This window comes from Vombatus ursinus, unplaced genomic scaffold (assembly GCF_900497805.2).
Source record: "Vombatus ursinus unplaced genomic scaffold, bare-nosed wombat genome assembly UNPS02014847.1, whole genome shotgun sequence".
In the NCBI taxonomy this organism is placed as follows: domain Eukaryota; kingdom Metazoa; phylum Chordata; class Mammalia; order Diprotodontia; family Vombatidae; genus Vombatus; species Vombatus ursinus.
The window spans coordinates 10,387,157-10,410,204 of NW_020954625.1; the positions used below are offsets into that span (position 1 = coordinate 10,387,157).

Sequence of the window (23,048 nt, forward strand, 5' to 3'; positions counted from 1 at the left end):
AGAGAGAGAGAGAGAGAGAGAGAGAGAGAGAGAGAGAGAGAGAGAGACAGAGAGACAGAGAGACAGAGAGACAGAGAGACAGAGAGACAGAGAGACAGAGAGACAGAGACAGAGACAGAGACAGAGACAGAGACAGAGACAGAGACAGAGAGAGGTGGTCCAAGTTGCACAGGTTGGAATGGTTAGTCTCCTCTTTCCAGACAAATGTCTTCAGTTCTTTCACCACATTCTTGCAGGGCATCATCTTTAGTCCCTTCACCATTTTGTTTGTCCTCCTTTGGGGGATATACATCATGCAAAGCGGTGACCACGATGGTAGAAGTATGCCTTTACTTTCATGATATATTGGATAGAGTGTTTGTCTAGGAGTCAGAAAGACTTAAGCACAAATCTAGATCACTCTTTAAAAAACCACTCTCTCCAAAGCCACCAATGATCTCTTCTTAATGGACACATCTAATAGCCTTTTCTCAGTCCTCATCCTTCTAGACTTCTCCACAGTCTTTGAAACTGTTAATCATCATTTTTTTGATACTCTCTTCACGTTTGTTTTGGGGACTTTGCTCTCTACTGATTCCTTCTAACCTGTCTGGCCTTACCTCAATGTCCTTTACTGGAGCTTAATCTAAGACATACCTACTAACTATAGGTATCCTCCTAGGGCTCTGTCAGGGGCCCTCTATTCTCCTCACTCTATACTATTTCCCTTGGTGATCCCAACAGCTCCCATGGACTCCAATATCATCTCTATCCAGATGATTCTTAAGTTATTTATCTAGCCCTAACCTCTCTCCTGACCTCTAGTTTCACATCTCAAACAGCCTACTAGACATTGAACTGGATGTCTCATGTACATCTAAAGACTGATATGTCCAAAATTGAGTTTATTATCTTCTCACACCCCAAAAATCCCTTCCCTCTCCTTAATTCCCCTATTACATTTCAGAGTATCACTTTTCTCCCTGTCACCAAGACTCAGAATCTAGATGTCATCATCTGCTCCTCACTTCTTTTGCCCTGCCCCCACATCTGATCAGTTTCCAAGTCCTGAAGTTTCAACCTTCATTAACACCTCTCATATAAGCCCTCTTTTCTCCTTTGACTCTGCAACCACCTTCATATACTCCCTCTTCATTTTACTCCTGGATTATTGCAATGGCCTACAGCTTGTCTCCCTGCCACAAATCTCTTCTCACTTCAATCTATGGAAGTCTGATCATTTCACTTCTCTGTTCAATCAACTCCTTATTACCTCCAGGGTCAAATATAAAATGCTCTATTTGATATTCAAAGTCTTTCACTCCCCTTATCTTTCCAGGCTTCCTAAACCCACCTCATCATGCACCCTTCAAGCTATTAACACTGGCCTCTTCACAATTTCTGTTACCAGTCACTATCTCCCAGCAGCAAGAATTCTCACTGGCTGTCCTCCATGCCTAGAATCTACTCCCTCCTCATCTCAGCATCCTCACTTCCCTGGTTTCCATCTAAAATCCCACCTTCCAGAAGGCGGAATTTGCTGATCTATCTTAGTGCTAGTGCCTTCCTTCTTTCGAATTATCTCCAAACCTGTTTCTATGTACATCATCATTTGTATTTTGTCTCCTCCCATGAGATTATGAGATGCTTGAAATCAGGAACTATCTTTTGCCTCTTTGTTGTTTCTGACACTTGTTGAATCAGTTTTTAGTGCCGTCCAACTCTTTGTGAACCCATTCGAATTTTTTTGACTAAGATAGTGGAAGGGTTTGCCATTGCATTCTCCAGCTTATTTTACAGATAAAAAAACTGAGGCAAACAGGGTTAAGTGACTTGCCCAGGGTCACACAGTCAGTAAGTATCTGAGGCCAGATTTGAACTCAGGCAGAGGAGTCTTCCTGATTCCAGGCCCTGCACTCTAGCCACCATGCTGCCTTAATGGGCACTTAGGAAATGCCACTTGACTAACTGATGCTAATCCTGCCTCCAGCACCTACCAGTTGTCTGACTGTGGGAAAGTAACTTAACCCTCTTGAGCTCCAGCTTGATCATCTGTACAATGTAAACAATAACATTCACTTCACAGGGCTGGAGCAAGACTCAAAAAAGAGGATGTATATAAAGTGCTTTGAAAAATGTAATATGCTACATAAACATCATGTCAACAAACTTTTGAATGCCTACTGTGTGTCAAGCACTGTCTTAAGCACTGGGGATACAAAGACAAAAACAGCCCCTACCCTCCAGGAGTAGTAGTAACCACGTGGACACTTTCTTCCACTGAGCAATCCATGCACTATTCTTGGCCACCTTCTTCTCTAAATCCTCCACAAAGAAGCCACCTACCATAGTGACACCCTTTCCTCTGGTTTTTCATAGTGCTCGGAGGATACCAGAGTGACATTTGGGCTGCCCATCTGGTATCATTCATGCTTGCAACATGACAAGCACACTTCCTTTTCCAGTCTAAATGCCCTTGTTAATTGTTTCAGATAATGACCCATAAAACAAGCACAGAATTCTCAGTGAAAATTGGTGTAGGAGGATGAGCAGTGCTCTTATTTCTCTCACAACCCACCATAGAGGAGGACCTTACTTGATATTCCAGAAGAACATGAAATCTGACCCTCTAATACTTTGACTTCATTATGTGTCTGCTTAATTCAATCCCTTTTACCTAAATGGATGGCCGATTTCCATAATAATTCACCCTGTGGTTTTTTTTCAACCACATAACAATGTGATGGATATCCAGGACCATGGATATTAATCAGGCTTCAGAGTCAGCTCAAATGTGTTTTTGTGGCTCATTTCAAACAACAAACTTAAAATCTTCCTGGCCATTTTTCAAGGCCTGGGCTTTTTTTTTCCCTCATAAAAAAATCATATTCTTTAGAAAAAAAAGTTAATGTTTCTATATTTCTTTTAACATTTCCAGAAAATAATTGTGAAAAACAGAATGTTTGATAATGAAGAAGGGCTGATAATTAAGTAACTGTGCTGCAGCAAATCTACTTTGATTGGAATGACACCAGAAAAATGCTCCAAGTCCTTGACTTTGGATTACACATAATAGGGTTGTTTCTCGTTTGCCTATTTCTCAAAGGGCCTGGACAGCCACCTCGTGATCACATTAGCAATTTCTTCCAATGTGCCACTAAATTTAAATTCCTCCCAGATTATACTCTGGAAATGTTTTTTTCTTTTCTTCATGGAAATTAATAGGCACTGGATATTAGCTGATGTGGGCACAAAAATATACCATCATTCTTTTTGGAACAGGGTTGTTGGTTTGGTTTAGTTTTAATAGGAAGAGAGGCCACATGACATAGAGTCAGTCTCAAAATTCAGATGGGCTACTTTAAGTCACACCTTGGGCACATCTGAGCTGTATGACCCATGACAAGTCACTTACCCTCTCTGTGCTCTAGGGAACTCTCTCTAAGACTTTAAGTTGTTGAGAAAGTAAATGTCCAATTGCAATGGTTAAGTGTGTTAGGTCAAATGGGACCACCACTCCACCATCCCCACCCCATAGCAATTACATCACAGATCCTGTCCCCATCCCTTTGGTTTAAGTGATATTCCATGTTCTTCTTCCTGCTAATTCTTCATTTATTGGCATTCTTTCAAGTTCACTACAGTAAGAACATAGATAAAGAGGGAAATAGGAATTTAACAAATATGGGTTATATGTTAAGGTTTACTTTTTTTAAAGGTAAGTAAAAATGAGCCACATTAAAATGCTTCATATTATATTTCATCTGAATAAATCACAAGTATACATTATATGTATAGCAAGTATATAACAAGTGCATGCTATAGGCTAAGCACATCCATCTGTGTCTCTGTTTTATGCCTCTTAGACTGGATCATACAATCCTAGACTAAAAGTTAAAAGGGAGCTTGGAGATCATCTAGTCTAACCCTCTGATTTTACAGATGAGGAAACTGAGGCCCGCAGATGATAAGCATTTCAAAGTCACTCAGGTAGTAAGTGGCAGGCACAAGATTTAAACCCAGTTCCTCTGAATCCAAACTACTTCTCTTTCTCTTATGATATGTTCCCTCTCTATTATAAGCTTTTTAAGGAAAAAGACCATGTATTATTACTCTTTGCTTCAAAAAAATTAAAATATTCTATTAGAAAATTATCATTAAACATTAATTTAAAAACAATGAAACCTATTTAGTAACATTTTCCTTTAAACCAATTAATTTTAATATATGCATTGTTGTTGAGTCATTTTAGATATGTCCAACTCCTCACAACCCCCATTTGGGTTTTGTTTGGTTTCGTTTTGTCTTTTGGCAAAGATACTGGGGTGGTTTGCCATTGTGTTCTCCAGCTCATTATACAGATGAGGAAATTGAGACAAACAGGGTTAAGGGACTTGCCGAGGGTCACACAGCTAGTAAGGGTCTGAGGCTAGATTTAAACTCACAAAGATGAGTGTTCCAGATTCTAAGCCCAGTGCTCTACCCACTGTACCACCTAACTGTCCTACCTAACTGTCCTCTAAGATATGAACATTACCATTTTTCAATCATGCTAGGTTCCCTTCAGGATCATTTTTACATTCATTAATATTCACTTTGCCCTTCATCTGATAATGGTTATTGTGTAATCCATTCCATAATCTAGATTATAGACTTTTTTTCTCAATTTGTATTATTTCAAAAAAGTTTTTTTCTGGCTATCTTTGTATCTCTCATACTTGTCAATCTTAATTACATTCCAACATTTTATTACATTAATGGAATACAACTTACTTTCCCTTTCTTTATTTTTTAGACATTTAAATTACTTCCAGTTTTTTTTAATGACAATAAAATACTATTATTTGTCTTTGCAGCTCCCCAATTCGGTTCTGTACACCTAGGGAACTCTGAATAGATGTTTATTGAATGATGCCTGAGTGAATGAGTGAACAAATACATGCATGAATAGATGAATTGCTTTAGAAGCTAGATTAGAAATACATTTGATGTTACAAATATATCTCTGAGGTATGATAATCTGGCAGGATTCTGGAAAGATCATATTATCATATTCCATCCCTGAAGAAAAGGTAACATTTATTCCATAACAATGTTCCTTGTATTCCATGATTTCCCGGGAGGAAAACTCTACAATTTCCTTCATTAGTCAAAACCCAATGGTGAAGATGCCCTTCCATAGTTTTCTCATTGAAATTCTCATTGTGGGTTATTTTATTTATTGGATTTTTTGGGGGGGGGTTGTTGGAGTTCTTTGTTTGCTTGTTTTTGCTTCTGTTCGTCTTTAAGGATTCTATAGGACAGTGTGCCTCCATCCTCTATGGGAGCACCTCTGCTGTGCTCAAAGCTCCCATCCCCACATATCATGCCCCTATTTCTACATGCCTAGCCTGTACCTGCTCAACTCCAGTACTCCACTGCCGACTCATGCTGGCTTGTTGTCCCTCATGACCCAGAGGCAGCATTGCATCCTCCTTAGAAATTTGCCAATTTCACAGCCCAATTTGACTCTCCAGCCAAATATCTTGGCTCCCAACTTCCACTGTACAAGAATAAAACCAAAGACCATTACAAAGGAACAGAATGATGAGAAGTGCATCTCTGGGGCAGATGCATAATTGGGCAGCATATATTCTCTTATTTTCAGACTACATGTACAGGGGAGATGTTTTAGTGTCTGCCTTGCTCTCTTCCTGATTGATATTCTACCTGACTCAGCTATTGCCAAACACCAACTACTCAACCCCACATCCCCAAATTTTGGAGAAGGGGAAAGTGGGTACAAGTGGGAAAAGCTTTTTTTTTTAATAACACCTCTTGAAAGACATCCCCCACTACCAAATGAACAAAAGAGATTTGCTTCCCTTTGCTAATATTAATAATGCTCATTTATGCACGTTAGTGTTTACAAAGCATTGTAATATTAGTAGTCAAAGTATTGCTATCCCAGCTTTACAGATAAGAAAGCTGAGAGGCTCAGAGGAATTAAGTGACTGGACTAAAATTAAATAGATGATGTAATGAATGGGAACTTTGGGCTTGGGACTTCAAATCCATGGTTCTTTCCACCATAGCTAAATATATTGTATCTTACGGAACTTGGCTCCCATGGACTTGAAATATACACAAATGTTTTGTCGCACATACAGAAACAAAATGATAAATGATTCACAAGAATAAATCACTCTATTTAAAACACTATTTCTTTAGGGTGATTAGCTACATCTATTTAGAGCGCCAGACCCAGGTCAAGAAGATTTGGGTTCCAGTAAAGCCTTCAAATACTACCTGTTTAACCCCTGTGCAATCTGCCCAACTTCTGAGTGCCCTACTTGACTCTCTAAGATTATAAATTGCAGAGAAGAAGCCAACCTGCATTGAGAGGGAGTTTCTTTAGTTAAGATTTCCCTATGGCAATAAATTCATAAGTTCCAGTCTCTATTTCCTATCTGTAAATTATTATTTAATCTAACTCCCTCAAACTTCAGAATCCTTTCATTTTGCCAATAAAAACAGAAGAATTGATTAATCCGTGTTCAGGAAGACCTAGATTGTAATCCTATCTCTACCATTTAGAAGCTGTGTGACCACAGACAAGACATTTAACCTCTTTGAGCCTCAGTTTCCTCTTTTTAAGATGGGAATGACAACAGCATCTGCTTTACAGAATTGCAATGAGGCAAATGAGATAAGGTATCAGAAGAATTTCACAAACCACAAAATGCTTTTGTGAATGGGAGCTCTTTAAGAAACAAGCTGTCTTTGCCACAGCATCTGGTAAATGGCCTGCCTCCAGTTCATTTACTGCTTGGCCTTTTCCCCAGATGAGGATGCCTAAGACAAAGAGACAATGAAAAATAATAGTCATAATAACTAGCATTTATGTAACGCTTCAAGGTTTACAAAACACTTGACATAAATTATTTTACTTCATCCTCACAACAACCCTATAAGGTAGATGCTATTATCACAGATTTTACACTTCATAGATGTTGCCCATGGTCATGCTTCTTGTAAAGGTGAGGGGGAGCAGGATTTGAACTCAGATCTTCTGGACTCTGAATATGTGCCCCATATTCAGCTGCAATATCAATTTGAAATAAGAACCTAACAGAGGTATGGTGAGGAGAGACATGAGAACAGTCTGGAATTCACAGGATCAGAGATTTAGAAGTCAAAGGAGACTTGGAAGCTAGCTAGGCCAACCCACCTCATCTAAAAGAAGAGAAAACTGAGTTCCAGGAGGGTGAGACTTGTCCAGGGTAACAGAGATAGGCAGTGTCTGAGCCAGGATTTAAAATGACCCACTGATGAAGATAATTAATAATGATGATGATGGTTAACATTTACATAGAGCTTTCATGTTTCAAAGTGCTTTATAAAAATTATGCCATTTGATCTTCACCACAACCTTGGCAGGTAGGTGCTACTAGTATCCCCATTTGACAGATGAGGAAACTGAGGCAGAATGTGCTTAAGTGACTTAGGCAGTCACATAGCCAGTAAGTATCTGAGGCTAGATTTTAACTCAGGTCTTCCTGACATGAACTCCAACACTCTTTGCACTGTACTTCCTAGCTGCCTGTTTAAGGGATGCCCCAAGATCCACTTTTAGGGGCTGCCATTCTGCTCAGGGAAATTAAGCAAAAGCAATTTCTAAGTGACTTGGGGAGGAGGCAATTTGTGTGCATACAACCACACCTATATGTCTATTGTGGATGCAACACTCTTTAGGATTGTGGGAGTTTGATCTGCAAGGAATCTTTAATGTCACTGAGTCCAAACCCCCTCACTTTATAGATAAGGACACTGCACCCCAGGAAGGAAAAGAGATTTGTCCAAGGCCACTCAGGTAGCCAGGTTTAAACTTAGGTCCTCTGACTCCAAATCCAGAACTCTTTCCATGGAGCTACTCATTCTCCCCTCTCAGCCCTGTTCCCCAAACCTTTTCCTTCTTGTACAATCCAACATAACTGATTTTAACATGATGGCTTCCAACAACTATGTTTTTGTCTGCAGGAGATGTCAGGCCTGGATCTTCTGTCTCCAGCTGTGGTCAGTCTTGGGAACACCAAGATCTTCATCTTTGAATACCTTATACTTTGGGTGGAGTGACTCCTTTCCCTCTTCCCTTTTCTGGGCATTAATACTAGTAGGTTATTCCTTCCCCTAATTACACATAAGCACTTACTGAAAATTTTCCTGGTGGGGTTACCTCCAGATTCCTTTTTACTGAATTTCTGCCCAGGTTATTCCCAAGCCCTTTTCCCTTTCCAGCCAGGTCCTAGAGTTTGAAATACTATCAGATAGAAATAGTTCTTGCGAACAGTGCTTTCTTCTGAAAATGCCTAGAACTCCAGGAAGTGAAGGAGACATCTTTTCTTTTATGGGAGGACATTGTACAAACTACACAAGGTTGTCAAGCAAGCACACAATCACACACATCATGACCTCTCTCCACCACCATCCCCCATTTTACAGATGAGGACACCAAAGTCCTGAGAGATTAAATGGTTTACCAGAGGTCACACAGCCAGTGTCTAGGGTGGGACTCAAACCCAGGTGTTCTGGTCCCATATCCAGTTCTCCATTGTGCTATACTTCTATCAATGGTCATGCAAGGTCTATACAGAGGAGGTTATTCCTCTCCTCCTTTCTTTACTCTTTTTTCATGCCCTTTCTGCATTCTTTTTTTAAGCATTGATGTAAAACCCAGTTTTGTTCCAGTTTACCTGACCATAGTATATCTAGCTGTAAAAATTATTACCTAAGGCAGCATGGTGTGGATGACAGCACCCTGACCTTAGAGGATCATAGGATCAAAACATAGGTCTAGAACTGGAAGGAATTCTAAAGGCGATCTAGTTCATCCCCTCTCATTTTGCAGATGAGGGAACTGAGGCCAAGAGAAGGTAAATGATTTGTGCAAGGTCACACAGTAAATATGAGGCATAGGATTTGATCCCAGATTCTCTGACTCAAGAGCCACTGCTAAAAGACAAGAATAATTGTGTTTGGATTCCACCTCAGGTACTGACTAGCTGTGTGATCCTGACTTTGACAATTACTAAGGATATAACCTCTGACAAGTTACTTACCCTCCTTCCCCCCACCTACCCACCTTAAGTTTCAGTTCACTAGCACCATGACATAATGAAAAGACCACTGGATTTGGAGTCACAAGACTTGACTTGGGTTCAAATCTAGCTGATACCCTTGTGATCTTGGATGAATCATTTTCTCTCCGTGTGCCTCAGTCACCTCACTTGTGAAATGAGGTGGTTGGATGAGATAGCTTCTAATGACCCTCACCACTCTAAATCTATGATTATTCAAATGTAATGAAGGGGCTAGATTAGATGGCCTCTAAATCTAGGTCTAAATCTATGATCCTATGACTTTGGGCATGATGCGACCTCTCTGAGCCTCTGCATCCTCATCTGTAAAAATGGGTAATAGTTTTGTTTTTTCTGTTTTTTGTTTTTTTTACTATCTATCTCATAGTGCTGGAGTGAGAACCAAATACAATGATATATATAAGATGCTCTGTAAACCTTGGAGTTCTATAAACTATCAGTTCTTATTATTGGCAGTCCTACTGGGCATCTGAATTTCATTATGTGCATGGCCTTGCTATTTTGACTAAGCACATTCTGTGAATTCAGGAAGTAAATGGTTTTTTTTTCTAGATTTAATTACTCCATCTTTAATACATATGCTAATATTGCTTCTTTGATTTGAAAATGATAAAACTGGGATCTGAGTTTTATGAAGCCCGCAGTTCCACATAAACTGTAATCATTCCATCCTACACAATATGTGCAGGGTTGAAATGGTCTTTTCTACTCAGAAATTTATTTTGTAACATGTCTTTTATGTGTCTGATGCTGTTAGAAATGGGTCATCAAAATCACCCACATTCTAAAATGGACATAACCCTCCTATTTAAGAAAGTCCCTGGCAATTTGACTAATCACTATGGGTGGTAGCTGAGTGATCTGCATTACATAAATGGACTCTTTTCACTAGTGCTGGCAGGCTTGGGGAAAAACCCATCTCTTACTCTGCCAAATTCATTGGAAAGAAAATCAACACTCAATTTAAGAACCAGCAGAGTCAACATCAGGACAAATATAAAATAGGCTCTCTTTGTTTTGGGGGGATGTGTTTGGAGAACATCTTATCCCCAAAGTCCATGCCCCTCCCCCGTCCTCCATTCAGTTGTGAAAAGGAAGGAACAAAAAGAAAGGCTCAGTCTGAGACCCACTCTCATTTCTCTGACAAAATTCAAAAGTATATTTCCTGAGAATTTAATCATGTCTAAAACCATCTGAGATATATTTAATTCATCCAGGTTTATGTAAGAAGATAATACCTCTCACAGCAAGAACTACAAGTTGTCTGGTATAGTTTATGTATAAAGGTGGTTAGAAAAAGAGAAAGAACACAAAGGTGTGAGCATTGCCCCTCTTCTCCCTGACTCTTAACTCTGGAAATGGTCATTACTCTTCCATTTCAATTCCTATTCATGACCCAAAATCCAGCTTGATCCTCCCTGTTCCATGGAATCACACTGCAAGTCATTTGCTCCCTTATATTCATAAGAATCTTAATCTATACTAGAGACCCCAAACCCAAGAGCCTGAGCTTTATCAGCAAGTACTTGGCCTCACTGCTCCAGAGACTAACTGACATTATCTCCCCAACTTAGGGTTCTTGGAGTATCCTGAGCAGGGGGACAGTATATTAATTTAATATTATAGTCTTGATCCCCCATTCTGGTGAGTTGCCCATTCCCCACCACTGTTAGCCATCAATGATTAGCACCCCAATTCTATTTATCCAATATAAATCAACCAGCTTTTACAAAGGTATGTTTACTTGGAGGATATAACAAAAATAAAATAATATTCTTCCCCCTCAAAACTAAGGAGATATACTCTCTCCTCTGCCATCTTAGTCTCTGAGGAAAGTGGGTTCAGACTTAGCACAATCTCTACATAACATGGGTGCCACCAAATTCACATCCAAATGTGTATGCTGCATAAGTCCCTCTCTTAGTTACTAATTGGCTGGATCTTGATAACTGTTCCTTATTCCTAGAGAAATTGATGGCTTCCAACTTTATATTTTCCAAACTCTTTCAACTAAAATGAAAGAACAAATGATGAGGCAAAAAACCAACACATATTCATAGACCACATTTCAGCTCAGATGGGTTACATCCAAGGCATGTCCTCTTATATTACTGTCTCTTTTCTGTCACCAGAATAAAACCAGGCAGAAAAGATTCTGCTAAAATAAGGAAAAGATCCTGACAAACAAGTGCTTTTACCAAAACAATCACAATTTTTGCCATGTTGTTACCAGACTGGAACAAGTTACATGATATCTACACATGTTCCAAAGTCCATAGGAATTCCATGATCTGATCCCTGTGTGTATAGACTCCTAAGGACCAAGAATACTTGTTCCCATTACATTGAGAAGCTCATAAAATATAATCTGGTTAATAAATTTTGCTGGATATAGAGTTGGAATAGGCCTTTGAGATGTTCTTGCCCAACCACCTCATTTTACAGATGAGAAAGTTGAAGACTACAGAAATAAAACAATCTCTTCAAAGTCACAGAGCTTGAATATGGTCAAACTGGAACTCAACCCAGGCCCTTCCCACTGATGTTTCTAGCAGACCATGTGTAACTACTTCTAATATAATAGATATCTCTATGAAAAAGGAAAGAGAGTTTAGAGAGTAGTAATGCAAATGTATTACTATAACCTTAAAACAGGTGCACAGTTTGGGTGTGAAGCTGGTGTTTGAGACTATTCAGTTTGCAAAAATTCCTCTGTCTTGGCAGACTAGGAAAAATCCAATCCATGATGAAGAGTCTTTCCAATGAAATTATTTATGTGTTTGAAACACTAAAATACTGAAATAGAGGAAAATCTGTTCGAAGAGAACAAAAGACAATGAAATTAAGGGAACACATTAATTCTTTCATTTTAGTATATGGTTTCTGTTTCTGTGCTTTACCTCCCAATGAGGCCATGAACTAGATGGCGTTTATTGGATAATGCCTGAACATCTTAGAATTTAGAGATGGAAAAGATCTTATAGACCATCTAGTCTACCACCATACTATTGGTGAGGAAACCAAGGCCCAAGGGATGAAATAACTTGCCCAAGGTAAGCACCAGGACTAGAAATCTATCTCAAGTGGCTTTACTCCATGCTCAGCATGCTTTCCATTACCCCACATTGCTTCTCATAGGTGCTCAATAAATGTTCAGTTGCTTAGTTATGTACGTCAACAGGCAAATGTTTGTTAAGTATCTACTATGTGTAATTAACTATATTATGACTTAGAAATACAAAGACAAAAGTTAAACAATCCCTCTCCTCAAAAAACTTGCATTTTACTAAGGGGAACAAAGTGTGTATACACACACATATAGAGAGAGCACATGTATAAATAAAATATACATATATTTTATACATACATGTGTGTGTATATATATATATATGAATTAGGGTTAGGGTTATATATATATATATATATATATATATATATATATGAATATACAAAGTAAATACCAAGTGTTGGAAGGGCACTAGCAGATGAGGGGATCAAAGAAAGCACAGCTTGAAGTGAATCTTAAAGGAAAATAAAGATTCAAAGAATTGAAGATGAAGAAGACATTCATTCTAAGCATGGGGAATAATCAACACAAAGGCACAGAGGTGGGCAATGGACTGTCATATATGTGGAAGAGTAAAAAGCCAGTTCAACTGACCTGCAGAGCATTCTAAAGGAAGCAAGTGTAATAGGAAATAATTGCAGAATGAAAACATTCATCATCTGTTGCAAGATGGAACTAAAACTAATTTTGTTTTGTTTTCTACAAAAAAATGGGCAATGGCAGATGGGAACTGTCCATCATAACTGCTAGAAGTCCAGAATTTCTGAAGTAATGTGTGTTCTTGCCCTGCATGCAATAAAGTTTTATCAATAAATAATAATGATAAAAGGCTGCAGCATATTACTCTAATCAAAAAGATTTATGGCTAGTAAAGAAGAGGAGCCTGTCATTCAGTAAGAGGGATAACAGATGGAAAGCCCATGTGCTGCATTCATATACATGAAATTGAGAGTGCAAGAGGAAGACATTAGTACATTGAGTGTACTCTCAAAGGAATAGTTAAGAAAAGATTTGCACAAGAGTCACATAGGACAGGAAGATAAGAATCGTCCAGCAGATGGAATATTGGATCTGGAGTCAGGAAGACCCAAATTCAGATCTGACCTCAAATATTTACCAGCAATATGACTTTGGGAAAGACATGTACTTTAACACTGTCTGCCTCAGTTTCTTCATTTGTAAAATGGGGATAATAATAGTATCTGTCTTCCAGAATTGTTAAAATAATAAAATATAAAGTGCTTTATAGATCTCAAAGTACTAAGTAAGTGTTTCTTATCAATATTATCTGTACATTTGGAAGGAGAGACCACACTGATGAGATCTCATATCTCTCATATTTCAATGAAATAACAACTCACATTTATACAGCTCTTGAAAATTTGCAAAAGTGTTTTTATACACATTGCCTCATTGATTCTTACAATAGTCCTTTGAAGCAAGAAGTATAAATTTTATAAAAATCAAATTTACAGATGAGGCAACTAAGACTTAGAGAGGTGATGTGACTGTCCCAGGATTACCCAGCTAACAAGAGTCAGGTGCAGGTGGTACATCCAGGTCACCTCTGATTCTAAGACAAGTGTTCTTTGCACTACATCCTTTTGCTTCTCAAAAAGCGCAAAGAAAATGAAGCTATGAGCTGAAAACTGTTGGGCATTTTAAGAAATCTACCTAAAAAAGGGAAGTGGAGACATGCTGGCCTTCTGACTCTCTGTAGGTGGGTATCTGCATATTTACAGCAAATAATCACATCTATTTCTGTCTTCCATGAATATTATTCCAGAGTGAAATTGAGATCATTGGCATTTAGCTTAAATTCCTCTTCTTAATATCACCCCACTTCTCATTTTCCTGCTTTACGTCTCACTAATTAGTGGTGTTTAGAGGCTATAAATATTTGTGTGCTTAGAAAATCTCAACTTCAGCCATTTAGTTTCTTTATTACATTACTTATTAAGAAATTAATATCTCTCCTTTCACTGTCTTTACAAAGAGCCCTGAAATTTGAAGGAAAAATGAAATGGAAATTTTCAAAGAAGTAGTTTGACTAAGTAATGATGTCAAAACAGTTGATAATTAACCCCAAATGTACTGTACTCTTTTCTTGTTGTTCAGTCATTTCACTTGTGCCTGACTCTTTGTAACCCCATTTGGAGTTTTCTTGACAAAGACACTGCAGTGGTTGGCCATTTCCTTCTCCAGTTCATTTTTTAACAGATGAGGAAATTGCAGGAAACAGAGTTAAGGGACTTGCCCAGGGTCACACAGCTAGTAAGTGTCTAAGGCTGGATTTGAACCCTTGTCTTCTTGATTCCAGACCTGGCATTCTAACCATTGTGCTACCTAGCTGTCCTAGCTATATTCTAGAATGATAATAATCCTTTGCTTCAGCATGAAGGTGATGATCCTGTGCTATCTCCTATTTGTCTTCCATACTTTTGTTGGTAAGTAGAAGTATGTTTTTATTTAAAATTTTGAAGTTAGCTATCTACTTATAAATTTCTAATCTAGAAATTTTTCACTGAGGTGACTTAGTGAGGCAATCAGGGTTAAGTGACTTGCCCAGGGTCACACAGTTAGTAAGTGTCAAGGGTCTGAGGCTAGATTTGAACTCAGGTCCTCCTGACTCCAGAGCCAGACCTTTATCCACTGTGCCACCTAGCTGCTCCAGAGCATATAAGTTTAAACGTTGGCAAACATTAAGGAATTTGGGCAAATCACTTGATTTCTGTGGGCCTTAGTTGCAAAATGTCCATTTGGTAAATTTTCTTAAGAAATGACAATAGTTTGTGTCCATGTCAATTATTTGATCCATTTCCCATATTTCAGCATCAAAATCCTATTTAAATAGGTCAGGTTGTAGTTGCTTCAGTCCATGATGTATCTTCACCTCACTTTCATTCCTCTAGGCATATAAAGATTTTGACACTTGGGCTAACAAGCCAGTGACTTAACTGAATATTAGTTGTTCACTTAGAAATGACTTCTATATCAGTAATTAGTCATTTCCCCTATGTTGAAATATCAATTTTATTTTTGTAATATCATTTATTCTTGCCATATCTATTGCCTTCCAACTCTTTTCCTCAAGAAAGTACATTCATGACATGGATATAAAGCTTCTGTATCAGCTATAATAATTTTCCTCTTCTTTTTCATATTAGTAAATAATGTTATCCAATACATTTTCATCCCTCTTCATGATCACCATTTTTGCATCAAAATCACTAACACACACACACACATACTTAGACACACACACACACACAGAGATGTAGTTTTCAAGGTCTCATTTAGTTCTTTATATTATTTCCCTTCTTATTCATTCTCTGAAACAGATATTGACACATAAATACCAAACATTTTCTTGGTAGTCTTTTTGAAAATACATGAGTAGTGCTATAGAATATGACTACATGGCCCATGAAATATTTCCTATTGTTTTCTGATGTGCAGAAAGACCAAATATGCCATTATTTATTTCCTCCTCTTCCCTCCTTATCTCTAAGTATCTTCCTCTATAAACCTTCTTTGTAATTGTTTTACATACATTTTGTATATATGAATGTGAACCCAGGGGTTAAGAATGGACTAGATCTGCATAGACTTTGAGTTGTTTGGTGTTTTTTACTTATTTCCTGAGGTAAATTACACACACACAGATATATATATATATATATATGTATGTATGTATACATATACAAATACACATATATATATGTCTGTATGTCTCTGTGTCTGGGTATATAGCATGGTTTAGGGCTGGGGCAGGACTAAGAGAAATCATGGAAAGAGGAGAAACTATATGGGAGATGGTGGGGCTTCCCTAAAGCAACTGGGCAACAGGTAGCAGCAGCTATGGTTCCCCTCTTCCAATGCCTGCCTCTCAGTTGACTAGAGCAGCAGAAGGTAAAGAGGAAAGTTTAAGGAAAGCACAATACTCTTTCTTTGTTATGCCTGTTTTTGTTGTCTTTTCCCCCACAGGGTACTCACTTAGATGACTGAAATACTTTAAAAAAAAAAGATAAAGAGGAATTTTTTGTCCTTATTCCACCTACTTCCTTACTCCAATTGGGTTTGACTGACTTTTATTTCTGAATATGCAATTTTATTGTGTTAAAGACTTCATCTGGGTGAGGGGTAGAGCCAAGATGGTGGAATAAAAGCAAGGACTCACTTAAGCTTTCCCTACAGAAAAGGTCTGTTGCACTGAGCTGGGAGAGGAGTGTAGTCAAACACGGGCTGTGCCTGCACAGAGCAGGTGCCAGAAGTCCAGAGCAGGTCTCAGGGGACTGAATCATGGGAAGCTGTGGTGGTTTCCAGACTTCTCAACCCACAAATGCCAAAGACAACTTAGAAGGTCAATGTGAAAGGTCTATCAGAGCTGAGAGAGAGAGGAGCACAGTGCAGCCCCAGGGTGGTGGTGATGGCAGTGAAAAATATGAATTGGTTTCAGGCCATGAAAGAGCTCAAAAAGGATTTTGAGAAGCAAGTAAGAGAAATAGAGGAAAAACTGGGAAGAGAAATGAGAGTGATGCAAGAAAATCATGAAAAACAAGTCAATAGCCTGATAAATACAAAAAAATACTAAGAAAATAACATCTTAAAAATAGACTAGACCAAATGTCAAAAAGAAGTCCAAAAACCCAATGAGGAGATTACCTTCAAAAGCATAATTGGCCAAATGGAAAAGGAGGTCCAAAATCTCACTGAAGAAAATAATTCCTTACAAAGTAGAATGGAGCAAATAGAAGCTAATGACTCTATGAAAAATCAAGAAATTATAAAACAAAAACCAAGAATGAAAAAAAAAATAAGACAATGTGAAATATTTCTCTAAAAAAACAACTGACCTGGAAAAGAGATCCAGGAGAGAGAATTTTAAAATTATTGGACACCTGAAAGCCATGATCAAAAAAAGAGCCTATTCTTTCAAGAAATTGCCCTGATATTCTATAACAAGAGGGTAAAATGGAAATTGAAAGAATCCACTAATCACTTCCTGAAAGAGATCCCAAAAGGAAAACTCCTAAGAATATTACAGCTCAATTCTAGAGTTCCCAGGTCAAGGAGGAAATATTGCAAGCAGCCAGAAAGAAACAATTCAAGTGTTGTGGAAACGCAATCAAGATAACACAAGATTTAGCAGCTTCTACATTAAGGGACTTGTGGGCTTGGAATATAATATTCCAGAGGTCAAAGAAGCTAGGATTAAAACCAAGAATCACCCACCCAGCAAAACTGAATATAATCCTTCAAGGAAAAAAATGGACATTCAATGAAATAGAGGACTTTCAATGATGAAAAGACCAGAGCTGAATAGAAAATTTTATGCAAATACAAGACTCAAGAGCAGCATGAAAAAGTAAACAGGAAAGAGAAATCATAAGGTACTTATTAAAGTTGAGCTGTTTACATTCCAACATGGAAAGATGATATTTGTAATTCATAAGACATTTCTCATTATTAGGGTAGTTAGAGGGGAAGTATATAGACAGAGGGCGCAGGATGAGTTGAAGATGAAGGGGTGATATTTAAAAAATAAAATTAAGGGGTGAGAGAGGATTATACTAGGAGAAGGAGAAAAGGAGAGGTAGAATGGAATAAATTATCTCACATAAAACAGACAAGAAAAAGCTTTTGCAGTGGAGGGAAAGTGGAGGAAGGTGAGAGGGAATGAGTGACTCTTGCTTTCATTGGATTTGGCTGAAGGAGGGAATAACATACACATTCAATTGGGTATAGAAATCTATCTTACCCTACAGGAGAGTAAGGGGGAAGGGGATAAGAGAGGGAGCGGTGATAGAAGGGAAGGCAGATTGGGGGAGGGGATAATCAGAAGCAAACACTTTTGAGGAAGGACAAGATCAAAGAAGAGAATAGAATAAATGGGGGTGGCAGTATAGGATAGAGGGAAATATAGTTTGACTTTCACAATGTGACTCATGGAAGTGTTTTGTATGACTCCAAATGTATAACCTATATCGAATTGCTTGCCTTCTCAATGAGGATGAGTAGGGAAGGAGGAATGGTGAGAATTTGGAACTCAAAGTTTTAAAAATGAATGTTAAAAATTGTTTTAACATGCAACTGGGAAATAAGATACAAAGGCAATGGGGTATATAAATCTATCTTACAGGAAAATAGAAAAGGAAGGGGATAAGAGAAGGAGGAGTTTATAGAAGGCAGACTGGGGGAAGGAGTAATCAGAATGTATGCCATCATGGGGTGGGGAGAGGGGAGAGATGGAGAGAAAATTTGGAACTCAATCTTGTGGAAATGAATATTGAAAACTAAAAATAAATAAATTTTAAAAAGACTTCATCTGAAAAAAAATTACTTCTCATAAATACCTATGCTTGACACTGTCCTTGCATTTCTTCATATCCTAATGTTGGTGGCATGAGGATACAGTATCTATCTGGGAGCCACAGAGCAGAGAGGAACCTTTCCTCTCACAGATCTAGCATCCCAACCCTCCAGCCTAACATTAGAGTTTGTTGCCAGGGAAGTGTACTATCATTTTTTTTTTAAAGTGCTAACATAAAATGAACTGTTTTATTGATAAACTAGCTTCTTTGGTACCAACATGCAATGCAATATACAGAAAATTGGATAAGCTCACTGTATTAAGAATGACTGTTCAACATATGAAAACATGATGAGATATCACCAACCCACTGCAGAACCCTATTTTTCTGTGAGATAATGAGCTAAAACATCTCATTCTCAGGAGAATAGATAGAGGCCTCTTTGTCATCACATGTGGCAGAGGAAAAATTAAACTATATGTTTCAGGACCTGTTTTTAAATCCTCAACTATAGCCAGAATGCTTATTCAGAATTTATCTGATTGTCTACATCCTAAAGATATTGCCAAAGTTACGGAACAACTGTCTTCTTCAGATATTGCTCCAAGAGAAAGACTAATAGATGCATAAATCCTTGTGCCATCAAGACTATGTTCTGAAGCCAGAGTTCATTCTTCTGTAGGATAAAATGTAAATGTCCTTTAGTCAAAATTGAAGACAAAGACTTTGCCTCAATTTGCTCCAAAAATAAAAAGCAGACCGAAACAGCTTCTGTGCCATACATGGCACGGGTATTTTTAAAAACTGATCAGTCACAAAAATTATCCTGGATAAGGATAATGAACCAGATAATAAAGGCTGTAACCTCAGGTGCCTTGTAGCAATTGGATGGTTACATCCTTGTGTTATTCCACAGGCACTGAATGGGGGGGAAATCTGCAGAATATGATTTTCACTATATGATTGGTGGGAAGTTTGGTTTTGTGGACAACTATCCTGTTACATTTACCACAAGAACTTCCAGGCACATCCTGTTTGGGATATTTTAATCAAGATGATGTAGGGCCTACCATAGGCAGGTTTTACAGAGAAGAGAAAAATCTATAGCTAATTACTATAAATTTCAGTTTCATGAACGCTTGATCAAAAGATTCTCAACCAATGCTGGGGTGTTCAGTGAATGTGCTAACAAGGGGGAGCTCAGGTTTTCCATAGCTCACAGCTTCCCCCACAGAATGGAGAGCATACTGCCCTTTGGAGAAGGTGGAAAAAAGAGGACCCACCTTACTGTTCCTAGAATTCCAGCTGGAGCAAGGGAAATTGATCAAATGATCCCAGAAAAATCACAGAGATAAAGAGGACAAGAAGATCCTCACCTTCTAGCTGTGTCTCCAGTCGACTGAACATCACAGGCACACCTTTCCCTGATGCATCTTCCACAGCCAGCAAAAAGACACTCAACAGAGGGATGCCAGATATTCCTTCTGTTGGCCTCTTACTAGGGCACATCCAAGATAACCCTAGCTATCCGTATTCTAAGAGTTCCTTTATTCTTAATGAGAACTCCTGAATTGGATTAGACATGATGGATAATGACAAAGGTTTCAGCAATTCTAATAGTGATGAAGCAGCAATGACAGTCACCTTGAGCCTAATGGAAACAGATGCTGGTCTTGCTAGCCTGCTGGCTTCAGTGACTTGCCTTGGCCACTTTAAACATCATTATATAGTTGCTTTGGCAACATCTGCAGTATCAAAGATAATAGCTTTTATCTACAAACTTTATAGAAGTCATCTCTAAAGAATGGATGCTACTCTTACTTTGGATGACTTAATACCAAGTGGAACTAAAAGTGTTAGTGTTGTGCATCACTGACTAGCTGTGAATAGCTTGCATAAATTGCATATTTGGATTCAATTCATGTTGAACTTTTAAATTGTTATGCATAGAAGCATCATTGGTAACTTTTATACACAAAGTACTTTCAGATGTATGGTGTTTTTACACTACAAAGAGGTCCCCAATGTGGACATTTCTTATACTAATTGTGTCATGAAGCTATTTATTCTTTTTTTTATAAAAATCCTTTACTACAAATATGGGTTAAATATGTGTCAGTTACATATTTTAAATAAATGTTTCCCTGTTCCATTAAAAATATGAAATCTCTTGACAATCATAAGAAAAATGATACAAATCATAAATAATAAGAAAAATGAAAAGTGAAACTTTTGGTTTATCATCTACTAGAAAATAGTCAAAGAAAATAAAAGATAAAAATAGTAACTATTGAAGGAGCTATAGAAATACAGGCACATTATATACAGTTGGGGAAGTTCTGAATCGGTCAAATAATTTTAGAAAGCAATTTGGAACCCTGAGAGTTAAAGCCATTTAAATGTTCATATAATTTGACTGAGTAATCACAATACTGGGCATATAATCTCCAAAAAAAAACCGAAAACAAAAACAAAAAAGAGCGATAGAAACAAAAGTGCCCATTATTCCAAAATGCCCATGACATTACTTTTACAGTGGTAAAAACCAAACATTTGTTGAAGGTAGTTGAAAAATTGTATACATGAATGTAATGTAATGCTATTATATCATAAGAAATAAGGGACAAAGAAATTTAGAGAACCATAGGGGAACATATATAAATTGATGCAAAATGAATAAAATAGAACCAGGAGAACAATATGCACAATGATTGTAACACTATTAAACAAAACGATACAAAAAGACAGAGAATCTGCTCAACAAAAGTCCCAGAACAATGATGTTGGAATGTTTTACCTTTCTTTGAGTAAACAAGCAATGGATTAGGTTTATGGAATAATGTATACTCCAGAAGATATGGTCACTGCACTGAGTAGTTTTGCTCACTTAATAGTTTTCTGTTTCAAAGGTGGATAGTATGATTGGAGTTAAAAAAAAAAAAACAGAGGTTGGGGAGAGAAAATGAATGTTTTAAAAATGCTTCATTAAAACATCTTAACTAATAATATGTCCTAAAATTTTGCCAGATGTCAAAGACAAACTGGCAAGACCCATAGTTTTCAGACATCTCTCCCTTTTGTTTCTTTTAATTGGGATAACTTTTTCCCTTCACAAATCCAGTAGCACTTTTCTCATTCCCTATAATCTTTTTTCATGATCACTGTTGACTCTACACTTGTCAGTTCTTTCAACACCATAGAATGTAGTCCATCTAGAACTAGTGACTTCTACTCATCAAGGGCAGTTATGTTCCCTCTTACTATAATCTAACATATTTTCACTTCCTCATAGTAATTTTTGTTCTATCTTTTCAGCTTAAAGATCATCCCCACCTTGGCAGAGAAAACAGTAGCTAAATTAAAGTTGGACAGCTTTCTGACAATTATCATGACATGGCAATTGTAATGGTTCCATTGACATTGAGCAGGGGTCCTGTCCTTTCTATCCTCTACCTTTCCTTAAATCACTATAGAAATGGGAGATGCTATCACTGAGGTCAATTTTGTTTTTCCAAGTCTATTATTTAGCAATATGGCTACTGTTGCTACTGAAAGTCAGCCACAGAATAAGACATTTCTAACTATTTACCAAAGAAGAGTATTTGTTGTCCTTGTTCTGAGATCGTGGGCTCTAGCTACCCAAGAGTTAGAAGTTCCATTAATTAATTAATCCATCAAATGTGTAAGTGTTCATGATAGCTCACTAAAGCATTTCATATAAAGGACTTGACCTAGAATCAGCGAGAACTGGTTTTGAATCTTATTTCTTACTTAGTAGATATGTGACCCTGGGAAAATCACTTAACCTTAATGTACCTCAGCAGCTCCCCAAGACCTACACAGTAAACCACAGATGGGACATTATAATGAAAGAAGTTCCCACATGGACAAAAGCACAGCTCTTCTATGTATCTGTGTATAATGTTTTCAGTTCTGAGTTGTGTGATATGGAGAATGCCAAAGTAGGGTAAGATGTGGTTAGTGTTTTCAAGGAGTTTTAAATCCTGTTGGGAAGAGTAACATACATGAAATGCAAAATTCAGAGCTTAATGTATTTCACTTAAAAAAACATCTATTCATACTGACAAATTCTACTCATATTCTCTCTTCTCCTGCCCTTAAAGATGTTTCTTTCACTGGTCAGTGCTAGAAGAATAAGAACATATTATGTACACCTTTGGATATTAAAAATACAGAGCAATTCGAACTTTTCATTCTCTTTAATATCATGGTCAGGATACGGAACTGGGTTCCCTTTGCAATATAATTTATCATTCAATATGTCTCACCTCCTAATGAGAACTTTTTTTGAGAAATTCAGTCTGATTAATATTTTTATTGACTACCAGTTCCTATTTTTTCTTGTTCTTTTTTATTCTTACTATTGATTTATTTCCCTAGTTACACCCCTTCTTCCTTCAAACATAGACCACATTTCCTCTTCTTGTATTATCTCTTCCTTTAGTCAAGCACATACTAATACATCTTTTCTTTTTTTAATCACTTCTCATTTTTTCCTCTTTGATCACTTATTTCAAATTAAACATGTCT

The 23,048-nt window shown here is 37.6% G+C and overlaps 1 pseudogene; it reads left to right on the plus strand.

Moving 5' to 3' along the window:
- The first annotated feature begins 18,734 nt into the window (after nucleotides 1-18,734).
- LOC114026944 lies at nucleotides 18,735-20,213 on the plus strand (annotated as a pseudogene).
- The last annotated feature ends 2,835 nt before the right edge of the window (nucleotides 20,214-23,048 follow it).